Source organism: Equus quagga, unplaced genomic scaffold (assembly GCF_021613505.1).
Source record: "Equus quagga isolate Etosha38 unplaced genomic scaffold, UCLA_HA_Equagga_1.0 HiC_scaffold_2409_RagTag, whole genome shotgun sequence".
NCBI classification, from domain to species: Eukaryota; Metazoa; Chordata; class Mammalia; order Perissodactyla; family Equidae; genus Equus; species Equus quagga.
The window spans coordinates 1-16,407 of NW_025793263.1; the positions used below are offsets into that span (position 1 = coordinate 1).

The 16,407-nt window shown below is 36.2% G+C and overlaps 2 pseudogenes; one reads left to right on the forward strand and one right to left on the reverse strand.

Annotated features, from left to right (window-relative positions):
• Positions 1-4,660: 4,660 nt before the first annotated feature.
• On the forward strand, positions 4,661-5,665 carry LOC124232096 (olfactory receptor 2L5-like; annotated as a pseudogene).
• A 9,491-nt stretch (positions 5,666-15,156) lies between these two features.
• LOC124232095 (olfactory receptor 2L13-like) lies at positions 15,157-16,078 on the reverse strand (annotated as a pseudogene).
• Between the last annotated feature and the right edge of the window lie 329 nt (positions 16,079-16,407).

A 16,407-nucleotide genomic window follows, 5' to 3' on the forward strand; every position in this document is an offset into this window, starting at 1 on the left:
CATCAAATACAAGATCTGAAGTGTCATTCATTATTTATGTTCTTTATGTTCCATGATATATATTTTTTTACCTTTAGAGTCGGATAATACTAATTCCCTCATGGAAACTTTGTCATGGACGGCCCCATGTAAAATACATATGATAGAAATGATCATAATTTCATTGGTAATTTCAAATACCACATTTTTTACCTGTCAATAATTAAGTTACTAATATAAATTATATACTATGGAATCGGTCTAATATGCTATATCATATCGAATCCAAATGACATTTATGAAAAAATTTGCTTTCCTAATTTTTCCTTTACAACATGTCAGAAGCTACACCTTATTCAAAGATGAATTGATCTGCACATGATTTGGACTCCACTATAGGTTTTGTATAATATATTTGAAGTTCCACATATGGAATATTTTAAGTTATATTTAAATTCTAATTTTTTATTTTAACTGTAGTAAATATACACACTATAAAATTTACCATTTTGTCCATTTTCTTTTTTTGCCCCTGAGCTATCATCTGTTGCCAATCTTCCTCGTTTTGCTTGAGGAACGTTGTTGCTGAGCTACCATCTGTGCCAATCTTTCTCTATTTTGTATGTGGGATGCTGCCACAGCATGGCTTGATGAACAGTGCATAGGTCCACGCTCAGCATCAACCTGGGAACCCTGGGCTGTCAAAGCAGAGTGCACAAACTTAACTGCTATGCCATGAGGCAGGCCCCCCATTTTATCCATTTTTAAGTATATAGTTCAATGAAATAAGATACATTCACATTATTGTCTAACCATTACCATCATAACCCCAGAACATTTTCATTTTAACCAACTGAAACTCTGTATCCATTAAACACTAACACCCATTCCTTTCAACTCCCAGCTCCTGACAACCAGCTCTCCACTTTCATCTTTAGACTACTTTGGGTAACTCAAATATGTGAAATTATGTGTATGGCTTGTCGTGACTGCCTTATTTCACTTAACATAATATCTACAAGTTTTATCCACATTGCAGCATGTAGCAAAATTTCCTTCCTTTTTAAGACTAATATTCCATTATATATATATATATATACACCATATTTATTTATCCATTAATCTGTTAATGGGTACTTGTGTTGCTGCTACCTTTTAGCTATTGTGAGTAAAGCTTCTGTGAACATGGATGTGCAAATATCTGTTCTAAACTTTGATTTCATTCCTTTTGGACATATACTCAGAAATGTAATTGCTGTATCATATGGTGATTTTATGTTTACTTTTGTGGGAAACTGTCATAACATCTTCTACAAGGGTTGCACCATTTTGCATTCCCACAAACACTGCATGTGTTAAAAATTCTTCACATCCTCACTAACACTTGTTATTTTCTTTCTTTTTTTAAATAGTAGCTATCCTAATGAGTGAGAGGCGGTATCTTATTGTAGTTTTGATTTGAATTTCCCTAATAATTAGTGATGTTGAACATCTTTTCCTGAGTTTATTGGCCACTTCTATGCCTTCTTTAGAAAAATGTTTATTCAGTTGCTTTCCTCATTATTAAATTAGATTTTCTGTTGTTGTTGTTGAGTTGTAGGAAGTCTTTATATAATTCTTGTATCAATCCCTTATCTGATACATATTTTGCTAATATTTTTCCATTCTGTGGGTTGCTGATTTACTCTGTTGATAAAGATTTTCAATGCACAGAATTTCTTTTAATTTTGATGAAATCCAACTTATCTACATTTTTGTTGTTGTACATACATTTGTTGTCATATCCAATAATCACGGCTAAATCCAATGTCATGAAAATTGTCCCCTATGTTTTCTTCTAAAATTTTGTAGTTTTAGTTCTCTGTTTAGCTCTTTGATCCATTTAAGTTAATTTTTGTGTGTGGTGAAAAGTAATGGTACAATTTCATTATTTGCATGTGGATAACCAGTTTTCTCTGCACGTTGTTGAAAAGAAGTTCCCACTGAATGTTTTTGAGACCCTGGTCAAAAATCATTTGACCACATATGTGAAGGGTTTGTTCTGGTATCTGTATTCTAGTTTATTGATTTGTGTCTGTCTTTATGCCAATACTACACTTTATTATTGTGGCTTTGTAGTAAGTCTTGAATCAGAAAATTATTTTATACGATTGTTTTGGCTATTTGGGGTACTTGAGGCTCTATATGAATTTTAGGATGTATTTGTCTATTTCTGCAAAAAACCTCACTGGAATCACGATAGACATTTCATTGAATCGGAATTTTCCTTATGGTAGTATTGACATCTGAATAACATTAAGTTTTCCAATCCATGAACACAACATGCCTTTGTGTTTATCTGTCTCTTCTTCACTTTCTTTCAGCAATGTTTTGTGATTCTCAGTGCACAAGGATGTTGCCTTCCTTGTTGAGTGTATTCCTAAGTATTATATTCTTTTTGACGATATTATAAATGCAATTCTTTCTTAAATTCTTTTTAGGGTCGCACATTTACTAGCGTACAGAAATACAAATGATTTTGTATCTTGCAACATTGCTGAATTAGATTGTTGGTTCTAAGAGATGTTTTGTGGACTCTTTAGAATAGAGCCCTTCTCCCTCCACCTGCCACCACCTCCATCTTGTTTTCCATTTTCCCATCTTTTCAACATCATTACATCCACTTTGTGTGTGGGGCTGTGAAATTGACAACATTGTTCAATTGTCTAGTATATATCGCTAAAATACAAAAATATAAATTATTGTAAAACCTGATGATCTTTTAGTTACTATGTCTATATGTAGGTATTCTCATTATTATTACTATTTTCTCTGTCAAGGCACTTTTAGAATTGTAAATTTATAGGCAATACTGAAAATTTTCAGAAAATGTTCTCAAGATATTTAGAATTTTCAAGAATATATTTTTCAATAAAATATTTCTCATTTACTTTTCTGTGTTTTGTTCATGCTGTTTGAATATGGTGTATCATACATATCAATTCTGAAAAAATGTTTTTTTGATAATAATAACTCCATTATTATCTTACTATGTGCTTTCTAAGAAAGACAATAAGCATATGTTGGTTTCCCTGTATTAATTCTCTAATTCTCCTACCTTGCAAAATGACAATCTTTTTCTGTTGCTATTGCTGTTACTTTCTTTTCATTCTGATAGATATTTTCACTTTGTCTTTGAAATTTTCACTCAATCTTTTTTTATCAGTTTCATAGTTTTTAATTTGTAAGAGGCTTTCTTGTTACCTGAAACTATTTTACATGTCTCATAATATTTATCTTGTGGGATAATATGTCACAGTTCTTTGATGATATGATTCCCATTTTTGAAAAGTACATTCTCTTTCTGCATTTTTACAATGATGTGTGACTCACTGTATATTCGTGCAGAGTGTGTGTGAATAAGTGTGTGTATGTATGTACATTTGTTCATCTTCTTCTTTCATTTTGGAAACTTCCTTAAAAGTCTGGTAGCATTCAACTCTAGAATAACATGCCAGACTAGAACTTTACATACTGTGTGGAGCTTCTTCACTTACAATGTCTCTGGAGGAGAATTCCTCCTCCTACCTCTAGGAAGGACTCTCAGAGTACTATTTCCTTTTTTCCATTTAAGTGACTGAATGTTTCTCTATCCAAATTCCTTCTTTCAGAGTCTTCAACTATTTCATCTCTCATTGTGCCTTTTGCTCACCTGCTGACTTTTAATTTGTAACATGTCTATTTCTTAATCATCATAATAATTGAGTTTTAAGAGGGAGGGATGATAAATATGTGTGCTTAAATTCACATACTTATCTAGGATTGGAAATGATTCTAAATACAAGAAAAACAAAGGGAAGAAAGGAATGAGTAAGACAAAGTGTTATAAAGTAATGTATGATGTTATATAAATGTTAGAGAAGCAGAGAGATAGAAAACATGTCATTTGGAAGAGCTTGAGCAAAGTCCTGAAAGCTACACTGAGCATGGTGTAGAGATTTTCAAGTAAAGGGTCTTCTTTAACTGCAGCATTCGGAACTTGAGTGAGGAGGCAGAAGAGAATGACTTTGTGTAAGTGGCACTTAACAATAAGGATTCGTGCAATATTTAAGAACAGATGAGCCAAATTATAATATCTAACTTCAAGAAAACATCTAACTTCAAGAAAGATTTGTCATTACTTGGCCAAGTAAATTTAAGAAATAAATATAACTCCTCAACATGAGCTGATAGGCTACTGTAGGATTAGAGGAAAGTTTTAGGGCTTAAATACGAAAGAAAAATCATCCCTTATGGGTCATAAACATTTATTGATACTAGAACTATACAATGTATACAGTTACATATATTTTCTATGCTTACATTTTGAATACAACACCTGATTTTGATGATATGTGAGTCTGTGTAGGGTAGTAAAACACACTTATCCTAATAAAGTCACAATTCAAATGTTGTTTTGAAATAATTTTAAGGATTTCTAAGAAAACACTTTGGCCACAAATATTTGCATATTCAAATTTCAATGTCTGGATTAGAAAATAAGATTTTTTTTCTTTCAAATGGATAAGTTCAGTTCATTTAAGAGCCATAAAATTTTATGTAATACACAGTCTGACTACAATAATAAGTTAAAAATAGCTTATAGTTTTGTACTTAACTTACTCTCTTGTTTGACTCTAGGAAAAATAATATCAGCTCCCCTATGGAAAATTATAATCAAACATCCACTGATTTCATCTTATTGGGGTTGTTTCCACCATCAAGAATTGGCCTGTTCCTCTTCATTCTTATTGTTCTCATTTTCCTAATGGCTCTGTTTGGCAACCTGTCCATGATTCATCTCATCTTCCTGGACACCCAGCTCCACACACCCATGTACTTTTTACTTAGTCAGCTCTCCATCATTGACTTGAATTACATCTCCACCATTGTTCCAAAAATTGTTTCTAATTATTTCTTAGGAAAAAAGTCTATGTCCTTCATTGGATGTGGGGTTCAGAGCTTCCTTTTCTTGACTTTAGCAGTTGCAGAAGCACTGCTCTTGACATCTATGGCCTATGATCATTATGTAGCTATTTGTTTTCCTCTCCACTATCCCATTCATATGAGCAAAAGAGTATGTGTGCTGATGATAATAGGATCTTGGACCATGGGCTCTATCAACTCTTGTGCCCACACCACATAAGCCCTCCAAATCCCGTACTGTCAATCCAGGGCCATCAACCATTTCCTCTGTGACATCCCAGCCATGTTGACTCTGGCCTGCATGGATACCTGGGTTTATGAGTATACAGTGTTTGTGAGCACCACCCTCTTCCTCGTGTTGCCTTTTATTGGTATTGCATGCTCCTATGGCCAGGTTCTCCTTGTTGTCCACCACATGCACTCACCAGAAGGGAGGAAGAAGGCCAATTCGACCTGCAGCACTCACCTCACTGTGGTGACTTTCTATTATGCTCCATTTGTTTACACTTATCTGCACCCAAGATCCCTCAGATCTCCAACAGAGGACAAGGTTCTGGCTGTCTTCTACACCATCCTGACCCCAATGCTAAACCCCATCATCTACAGCCTGAGAAACAGAGAGGTGATGGGGGCCCTAAGAAGGGTAATTCAGAGAATCTGTGCTGTAAAAACGTAGGCAGAGCTTTTTGCATGTGTAGCCAGGACTTGGATACAAGTTCATGTATCAGTGTACAGTAATTAGAATTATTATTTTATGCCTAGAGTGCAAGAACTAAAATTAGAGCAGAAGAAAATCACTCATGTCTGGACAAAATTATTTTGCAATAAACTAATCATTTCAACCCTTATCCTTTGTTCTTCATGGTGCATTTTCACATTAACTTCAAATTCATTTCCAAATGCATTTATTTTTTGCTGATATGCTGTCAGTGAAAATGGTTCTTGGTCATGGAAAGGAAAATGGAAACTGTCTAACTGAAATTGTCATTCAGCATAGAAGTTTTACCACTTTCAAATAAGTCTAAAACAGAAAAATAAGTGTTTCCTGAATGTCAAGATCTAACTGAAATTCAGAAGACTTCTTAGTCTTCTCACGGTAGACCCATAACTTACCAGTTAATCTTTCTTTCAATTTAGAGAGACTTATTACAGGGACTTAGCTGAAACTTCAGCAGGGATTCGGACTTCTCTTTCTTGTCTCTTTTAGGGTGATGAATCCTAGGGAAGTGATTTAACATCAGGAGTACATCAGGATCAACAATGAAAACTTGGAGGTGCTAACAAAAGTCAAGGAAATTGTGAAGTTAATTTTAAGAGGAGTGTTTCAAAGGTTTTGTCAATTAATGGGAATTAGGAATATCAAGGACATTCCCACAATCGCCCATGACATTCTGCACACACAAAGTTTACATCCTAAGTAATGTTAAAAAACAAACTCAGTTGGGGGCCGGCTTGGTGTCTCAGTGGTTAAGTTAGCACATTCTGCTTTGGCGGTCCAGGGTGCACCGGTTTGGGCCCTGGGTATGGACCTACACACTGCTTGTCAAGTTATGCTGTGGCAGGCATCCTACCTATAAAGTAGAGAAAGCTGTGAACGGATGCTACCTCAGGGCCAGTCTTCCTTAGCAAAAAGAAGAGGATTGACAGTAGATCTTAGTGCAGGGCTAATCTTCCTCAAAAAAAAAATTCAATTGAGTAAATTTTACAGATTTTATTGGCTTTATTCAATGATTCATGAATCTGAAAGCATCCCTTCTAGCATCCCACCTAGACAGGAAGAAGCTCTGAAGACCTATACAAAAAGACAGACCTTTATAGTCAGAAGGAGGTGGGACAAGGAAGTTATTCTTGAAAAGAGCTGATTGGTTCAGGCAAGGTCAACTTCCCTTGGGGGATGGCGGGGTCCATTAGGTGGCTTACCTCGCTAGTGCTGACCAGTTAATTCCAGACTGAGTGGTTTGAGAATCTAGTCCTTGGAGAGGTTGAAACTGTAATTAAGTTAGGTATATGTCTTGGCTTGTTGATGGGGACTTAGCACAAGTGACTCCATTCTGGACCTGTTGTCTCTTTTGTAACAGTAGCCACTGCTACTCTTGTATTAGATAATATCTCAGATGAGATTTTCTTCTTCATTTACTACTTCTTATAGGTTTCTCTGAAATAGGTTGAGAAAAGTCAATATCTATGTACAAATTTGAGTCACTGATAATATGGGTCAGTTACTATCCTAAACAAGTCCCACTTTTATGGCCAATAAAAATCCCTCAGCTCATGTAAACTTCCCCCCGGTTGAAGTGCTGCCACTGCTCATCAGTGATAACTGCACAAATGTTCTTTATCATCTCAGGTATGGCAGGGAGGGGAAAGGTCATACTCTACAGAATTTGAAGGGCACAGCACAAAATGAAAATATGAGGTCTCTTGTTCTAGAAGCAGGAAAAAGTGATTTAGTGGTCCTAAAATGCAAAGTTTTTTCCTTCAAAATTAATTTATTAGCTATAAATGAAATACAAATTACAAACAATATTTCTTGTATCATGATTTTATATATAATAAATAGTAATACTTTATTATGTAATGCCTGTATTGGTCATAATATTTTTCTGGCTCACTTTTCTCCAAATTTATTTTCATCAAAATTTATACTTTTAAGAACTTCATTTGTTATCAATATAATTGAAAATATTGTCAGTCAATGATGGCAAATGCTAAGATGCAATTAACTTTTGATGATTTTTGATTTTGAGAAGCATCTGCTTAAGTTACCGAAGCTATTATGCATGCTTATATATTGTGAAAATTTGGAATGAATTTCTGATGTTGTATCAAAATATAAATTTTACTACATGTGGAGCTGATGGTTCTCATGAGAATTTTTTTCTAAAAAGATTTCTCTTATGAATCAAATTCAACTTAGCAATCCATATAAATCAATTTCATATAAATCAAATTTAATTTTAAATCTGAATTTAATCAATGGCTTTCTAATTCCTCTCAAATTTCTGGTAACTTGTGGACTTTGTATAAAAATTCGAAGTGTCCTCATGTTTCTAATGCCTGTTTATTCCTTTTATCATTGTATATTCAATTACAAGTGAAATGCATGCTATTTTTTGTTGTTGCTAATAACTGGCTTTTGAAACTTCAAGGGAAAGAGTTTTCTTTTCCTTCATTAATCTTTCATATCACATTTTAAATCCTCAAATTACCTTTAAATTTTGTTTACAATTCTAATCCTGTGGATGTTTCTTTTGCAATGTTGCAGTAGTTTCAAACCATTGATTCTGGACTCTTCGATGAATTCTGTGAGTCCCTTGTATGCTTCAGTGCAATGACCATGCGTACACGTTTTTTTAAAAATTGCTTTCTATCCCCAAATCCCCACCCAGTACATAGTTGTATATTTTAGTTGTGGGTCCTCATGTGTACACTTTTATTTAAAATAATTTACTGGCAAGTTTGCTTCCTAAGCTACCTAGCATTTCCTGTTCTGGCACTCAGGTGAGATAGTTAATAATTTCTTAGGTGACAGAGGGATGGGCTCTGGGACTGAAGGATAAGTCAGCCCCTGCCCCCATCATAGGTCATTGCTGCTGCCAGGCAGAGATTCTCCTTTCTAATGGGCAGTGGCCACTTCCATCATTGTTGTTACACCTGTAGCTGCTGCTTTCATCGCTACCACCAATTAAGTTCCAGGTCTCAACCCAACTACCCCCTTGGGGTCCTGTGGTGCTTTGAACACAGATGTGTGTGTGCACATGAGGAGGCCAGGCCAATTGCCCTTTGTGCATGCTGCCTTAGCCCACATGTGCAGGTGCTGTTGCTGGACAAAAACTAGCATCCTAATGCTTCCATATAACCTAGCTCCGCTGCTCAGGTGTATACTCCGAGATAAAGTTATTAACAATTTCAAGGTTTTAACAACAGAGCATTAAACCAAGAAAGAAACCTTTCTGAGCATGAGACACTATGCAAGCAAACAGGGCACATGCCTGGGAGGGCAGACCTGAGAAGAGTAGAATGAATGAGCAGGAGAGGAATAATATGCAAATCAGGAAAATGATGAGAATGTCTGCTGTTTTTGTCATTTATCATCAGTGGAAATAATCTGATGGAGTGTCATGTTGAGCAGAGATTCCCAATTCAGACTCCTTACCTATTTCAAGTAGTGACTAAGGGAGGTAATCAGGAGATATGGATCGATTTTTTGCCCTGGAACACCATGGCCTAGGCGAAACCATGGCATATCTCTGGATGTAGTTTGTTCAAGAGCAAGATGGAATCATTTTGCCCTTTGGTATCAGTAAATGGTGTAGGAGAGGAAAAATAAGTTTCCTCTATGTTTCTATGTTCCTGGCTAAAAAATCCCCTGTAATAAAAGAAAGATTAACAGGAAACAAGCACAAGTTTCGTAACATATGCATGCTATATAGATAGGAAAGACCCAGGAAAATCAGCTCCCTGAAATGGCCAAGTCTTCACCTTAAATATCATCTTTAGCTAAAGACGAAGATGTTGGGGGAAAGGGGAGGAGCAGTTAGGGGAGGTTACCAGGAAAGGCACAGTAAACAAGAGCATGTTCTTTCTGCAGATTTGAGCTGCCACTTTACTCCATTGATAAGAGTTTCTAGAGATCTGGTCATCCTCCACCACCTGGTTAAGAGAGGGAGAAACCCTTGCAAATGGAAATTTCCCTCATAAATGTAAATATCTCTTGCAAAAGGGTGACTTCTACTCCAGTTTTCACAAGTTGTTCTATGTCTGCTGATTCTTAAAAGTAACCAGCCTATAATGATATTTATGCCAAAGAGGCACATTTGGGGGTGGCAAATTTTGCTTTCCTTTAATGGCATCATTAAAGTCTCTCTTACTAACTTTACTACAAAAGCAAGGATAATTCAAATTTTCATGGCAACAAATCTGGAAATGAGGATTAATAGGTCAAAGCAAATACTGAGCACTCCAGGCTATTAGAAATGACCTTGAAATTCTTTATTCCAGTAGTCCCATGGCTCAGGAAAGTAGTAAACTAATTCCCACAGATATTGTGTCTGCACAAATGAAGAAGGCCATTCCTTCTCCCATAAACTCTTACCATTAGGAAGAGCAATATAGAAAGAAGACAAATTATTCAAATATTCTACCAGTATCTCCATTGTTTGTGAGAATCTACCCCAGATCATTTAAAAAACTGGACAATAAAGTCTCTCAGGATAGAAATACCCAAGTTGTCTTCAACTCACAGGGTTCCTGGCTCACTGTTCATTATGTCTCCTTTTAGCCATTTTTATTATCATCCAGTTGTTAACCAATAATTATTACCTTGTACTTCTTCTCCTTGTTTTTTACTGAGGAAGATAGACCCTGAGCTAACATCTGTGCTAATCTTCCTCTATTTTGTATGTGGGTCAGCACCACGGCATGGCCACTGACAAGTGGTGAAGGTCCATGCCTGGGAACTGACCCTGGGCTGCTGAAATAGATCACACTGAATGTAACCACTAAGCTATGGGGCTGGCCCCGTATCTTTCATTTCTTATTCATTCTTCAATTGTTTCATGACAGGAAAATGCAAATTTTAAAGCACATGGTCTCTATTTGGATGCTTTTATAATGCACATTGTGTGCATTGAGTTTTCTTATATATTAAGTTATCAAGGTTTGATTTACAGAAAGGGAAATTCTATTTCTCTTCCTATTTTTAGTGATGAGTATCTTTCTCAGACAATGAAGTGTGGGTGAATTGTGTGATAATATGGATTAAAGTAATAATTGCCTTCTTGTAATGTTTAGTTCAACCCCAACTACTCATTTAGTTGCATTCAAAATCTGGAATAAAAAAGACAGTTGTTATTTGGACCAAATGTCTTATCACTCACTAAATAATTACTGACTAATTGCTGCATTTTACGGGACACGAAGATGTATTTGTCATACAAACTGGGAGCCAATTTCACATTTCGGTCTTAACCTCCATCCTTTTGTCTTATTTCCATGAAGTCAAACAATCATGAAATCCTCTTCATTTTCTCTCCTAAATATTTTTAAATATATTTTTTCCTCACCTATCACTGTAATCACTTGCTCCAAAGTGCACTCCAAACATTAGGAATTATCCTGCTTGTAATGATTATAGTGGTCTCCTTGGTGTTCTGTCTTATCTCAAAGGTTTTAAATGCATATTTGCAGCAGCTAACCGCCAAAGAAATGACACGCTCCCAAGACCCCATTCCTGTTTCACTCTGTGATTATGTTGATGACCTGCTCTTGGAATTGGAAGGGAGTTTGAGATGGAAGAGCGTAGTGTCTGCCCTTGTGACAGAAATAGCATCTTTAGGTCCTATTTTTCAGGATAATGATTGGGGATGTAAATAATGGTGGTTCCTTGGAGGCACTTATAGTTTAATATTTCTGTAAGAGCAGAATCTAAAATTTAAGAGAAAATAAACGATGCTTTCAAGGGTGCAGAGTACAATTCTCTGGAAGCAGTGGCTGTGTTAGTGGTTTCCATTTTCCTGCACTTTCAAATATTTACCCAGCATCACTACAATTGAATGTCCAAGTGGATTTGGACATTTGTACTTTAGAAGATATTTCTATGCAAAGCTTCAACTATATTTGGAAAAAGTCCATATCCCTTACCTTGACCCGTCTGTGAAGCTTCTTTGATCTGCATGTCCTAACTTTCTCCCACTCACAGCTTCCTGCTGCTCTCTTTCCTCAGTCATTTGAGGTCTTTGAGAGTTCTTTCCCTGAGGTTGACATGACCAGTCTCTTCTTCATGTCAGGGTGGCCTCCCTGATGATTCTATGTGATAAATCTCCCTGACTTCATCAATGCCCAGTGTGACTACATAATGTGGGCTTTAGGTGTTTATCGCTCACACTGATATTTGGGCTCCACATGGTCAGAGGCTGTATCTCCTTGTCCATTGTTTTACCCACAGTAACAAGAATGATGAGCATCACACAAAAGTGCTCAGTACGTACTTTGAATTAATAAAGAGTAAATGGAGGCGAATGAATTTCCATGAAATCCTCCCAATTGCTTGTGCCTGGTGCGAACCTTGGAGGCTATTTTTTTCAGTTTGTCATTATCTCATCAGCACCTATTGTTGTTACTGTTGTATAAAAGTGAGTTGATTGTTGAATGTCTCCAGGATATAGTTGGAAATAGTGTATTTTTTACTAAATGAGAAATTGTATCATTGGTGATTTTTAGAGGGTAAATCAATGGTAGAAAGACCTAAACACCAAAGCCAAAACCCAAAAATTAATCCCAGAGGTCATATGAAGAGCAGGAAAACGTACATACATTTTTTTTAATCCAAGAAGAAAAACAGGCTCCAGTAAAGCAAATAAATGAATTGTATCAAAGACTGAGGAGTCTGACTCACATTTCATTGCTCATCTGAAAGGAAAAGGGAGACAGAAGGGGATGAATCCCGGCTTTTGTGTAGAGAAATTATCTCGCTATTTCTTCCTTCAGATGTTTCATGCAGCATGTTCACAATTTTCTTAAATTGTATCACATTTCAATATGCTCAGTTGAGTCCACAAATAACACAATACAGATATGTCCCTAGCATTTGCATGCCATATCACCCCATTCTTCTCTGGGAGGCACTACATAATGTGTCTTTTTCTACACCATCAAGCAATTAACTCAATTTTCTCCAGACACTGATTAGGTGTCCTACAAATTTAACTAAATTCTGACACTATTAACCTAGGGATACCATCAGATTCCACAGGTTTAGGGTTCAGTCCAAAAAGGCTGTCCCCACCTTAGATGCCAATCACAAGTCCAAGTGCCAGTGCTTCTGACCTGTGACCTATAAAATGGAGGTGCCCATGAGCCCCTCCTCATTTGTGATTAATCTGCTAGAGTAGCTCAAAAAACTCAGGAAACTGCTTTACTTACTAGGTTATAGGTTGATTACAAAGAATATTAAAGGATATGGATGAACAGCCAGATGAAAAGATAGATAGGGTGAAGTCTTGAAGGGTCCTGAACAGAAGAGCTTGGGGCTCTGCGTCTGGAAACATTCCACTTCATCAACCTAGAAGATCTCTAACCCCAGTCCTGTTGTGTATAAAAAAGGTTTTACTACTGCTATTTTACTGATACACTTAAAGGTACTTCAAACTATGAAGGGGGTTATGTAGGAGTTTTAATGGTCATAGAAAAGAATGAAGGCTTGAAAGAGTCCATCCTTCAAACTCTCCATTCACTGCCCAAGTTCACACTGCCAGTATCTTTCCCTGGCTTCTTTAATACCTTTTAAAGTGTTTTTGTGACTAGAGTCTGTTTCAAACTTATATTATATCCTATACAGTGTCATCCAAGTTTTTTTTTTCTAAAATATAAATGTGATAGTTTCATTCCACAAGCTATAATTTTCTATTGAATGCACAAGACTTTCCAAACTTAGATTCATATTCCACTGCTTCTAAAGGTACATTATGTCTACTTTTACCTGTTTGCTATCCCAAAATGTGTTCCTCTTTGGCTTGAGTATTTTTGAGAATAAAAGACTAAGGAAGAAACTTTGACCTTCCCCCTAACTGCCTGTTCCAAAGAGGAGCGACCAACACAGATAACAATAGTATTATATGAACTAGATGTGGTGGACAGGGAGGAAACTAACAAGGCCCATTTCATCAGTCTTCCCATTTTCCATCGTCTTTGCAAGGTATGGCAAACATTTGTCTATTTAACTTTTGCCTTTCCAGCTACATGTGTATTGCCTTCCTTTTCTTTGAAGTCCCAAACCAATACCACAAACATCACCTTCTGTCTTTAGCTGAAGATTGTATTTAAGTGGGGGCTTTGGCTATTCTGGTGAGTTACTCAGTTTTCCTGGCTTTCTTCCATGTTTACATGTTATAGAACTTGTTTGACTTTCTCCTGTTATTTTGTCTCATGTCAATTTAATTCTTCGACCAGCCAGAGGAACCTAGAAGTGTAGATGAATATTTCTGCCTGCTCTATGTTCAAATTTCAACTTGTGGAAAGTTGTAATTATATTTTACATATTATAGCTGAAACCTAAGTTTCTCTTATTACTTCACATATTGCATGCTGTAGCTACCTAGTCATTTGCCTCTGTGCGTTTAGGTAAATATTTCCTTTAAATACAAATAACTTCTTTCACATCATTTAAATATATAATTTTCTTAATTTAATTTAGAATAAATTGTGATTATTCCCACATGCAGGTCATTTAATCTCAATACTTTAATTGAAATGATAAATACACCAAATTAAATAATCCCTTTCAAAATTGTTTTATAAAAGTATGTTAGGAGAAGACAGACTCCAGATATCAATTACAGTTAAGATAAAGCAAAACAGGTAAGCAAAATTAGAAACATCACATTTGAATGCTTCTTTTCTTACTTCATATTCCATTAGCTATATTTTATGTATCACAAATAAATTTTATATACTGCATATATGTAATTTAAAAATTATTTTATGTGATGCTCTAAGGCTGTGCTGTCCAATGCAGTAGCCATTGGCACCATGTGGCAACTGGGCACTTGAAACATGTATAGTCAAAAGTTCAATGTCCTCTAAATTTAAAATACACATAAAATTATGAAGACCTACATTAAAAACAACATAAAAGGGGCAGGCCCCATGGCTTAGTGGCTAAGTTTGTGCACTCTGCTTCAGTGGCCCAGGGTTTCACTGGTTCTGATCCTCACTGTGGACTTAGCACTGCCCATCAGGCCATGCTGAGGTGGTGCCGCACGTAGCAGAACCAGAGGGACCTACAACTAGAATATACAACTATGTACTTGGGGGGCTTTGGAAAAAAGAAGAAGAAGAAGAAAAATATGGAAACAGATGTTAGCTCCAGTGCCAACCTTTAGAAAATAAAAATTAAAAAGCATAAATGATCACATTAATAATTTTATATTGATTACATATATAAATTATAATATGTCGATAAGAGTATATCACTATATAAATAGTAATATATGTACAAGCATATGTAATACAATATATTGTAATATGTTATTAATATAAATGTTAATATTAATTTTGATTATAATGTTTGGCATTAAATCAATAAACTCTTTAAATCAACTTCACTTTTTAAATGTGGCTATTAAATTTCACTATTTAATTGTGAGTCACCTTATATTTCTACCAGACAGTGCAGCTCCAGGGTATTCTGGTCAACATGTAAAGGGAAATAAACAAGATCAAGGGCAGCCATGACTATTCTTTTATAGAAGAGATTACCCCAAACATTCTGTTATGGCCCCAGGTCTTCCTCATTTTCAGGCTGCCGATAATGGGATTCAGTGTGTGGGTTAAACTGGTGTGGAACACTGCTAACAGCTTATATTCTTCTGGTGAGCAGAGATTCCTGTGCTAAAGACAGATGTAGACAAAAGGTGCATAGTAAAATGTCATTATGGTTAGATGTGTTGCACAGGTGGTGAAGACCATTTTTCTTCTCTCTTTTGAGTGCATACAGTAAATAGCAAAAGGGACATAGCCATAGAAAGCAGTGATTCAAAGGAAAGAAAAAAGGAAAGAGAGGCTTGTGCTCACAAAAAACATGTACTCATAGACACAGGTGTCCCTACAGGCCAGAGGCAACATAGTAGAGACATTGCAAAAGAATTGACTAAGGCAGTAAGGAATGTGGAGGGTGTAGACTGGGTGTGGCAAGGAGTTTATAAATCCCCAAACCAAGATCTTATGATCATCTTTACATGCATTATTTTACTCATTCATATGGGCTAATGGAGGGGGCGCAAATAGCCACATAACAATCACAGACCATGAAGGCCAGTAGTAAGACTTCAGAACGTGCCATGGTCAGGAAGAAGGAGTTTTGCACCCCAAACCCCAGGTAGGACATGCCTCTCTGGCCAGGGAGGAAGTTGAACACCATCTTGAGGATGGTGGTACAGATGTCCATCAGGTCCATAAGGGAGAGCTGGCGGAGGAGAAAGCACATCAGTGTGTGGAACTGGGGATCCAGGCGCATGAGGTGAACCATTGCTGAGTTATCCAACAAGGTTTGAAAGAAAATGAGGATGATAAAGAACAAGAGGAGCACTCCAGCTTGATTTGGGGGAAATAATCCCAGCAAAATGAAGTGATTTGAAGTTGGATTCCATTTCTACATGAGAACTCACTGCTTTAACTTCCTTGAAAGAAAAAACAAAAACAAAGCACAGGACATGAAACAAAACAGGAGCATAAAAAGAACTCTGACTTTACTAATGTTTGTTAGAATGAATTGTTTTTCCTTCAATCTTGCAGCTTTTCTTCAATCAAATTCAGAAATGAATGCTCCCTCTCCAAGTTTCCTAGTAAGCATTTCAGCAAAAGATCTTAAAGTATAAAGTCATGTCATAACCAGCAAAGATAAACAAGACAACTAAAGCATTCCTCTGTAGATAACTCCTGGCAAAGCACATGGCTCACAATTTATCCACAAATCACAGAAATCCC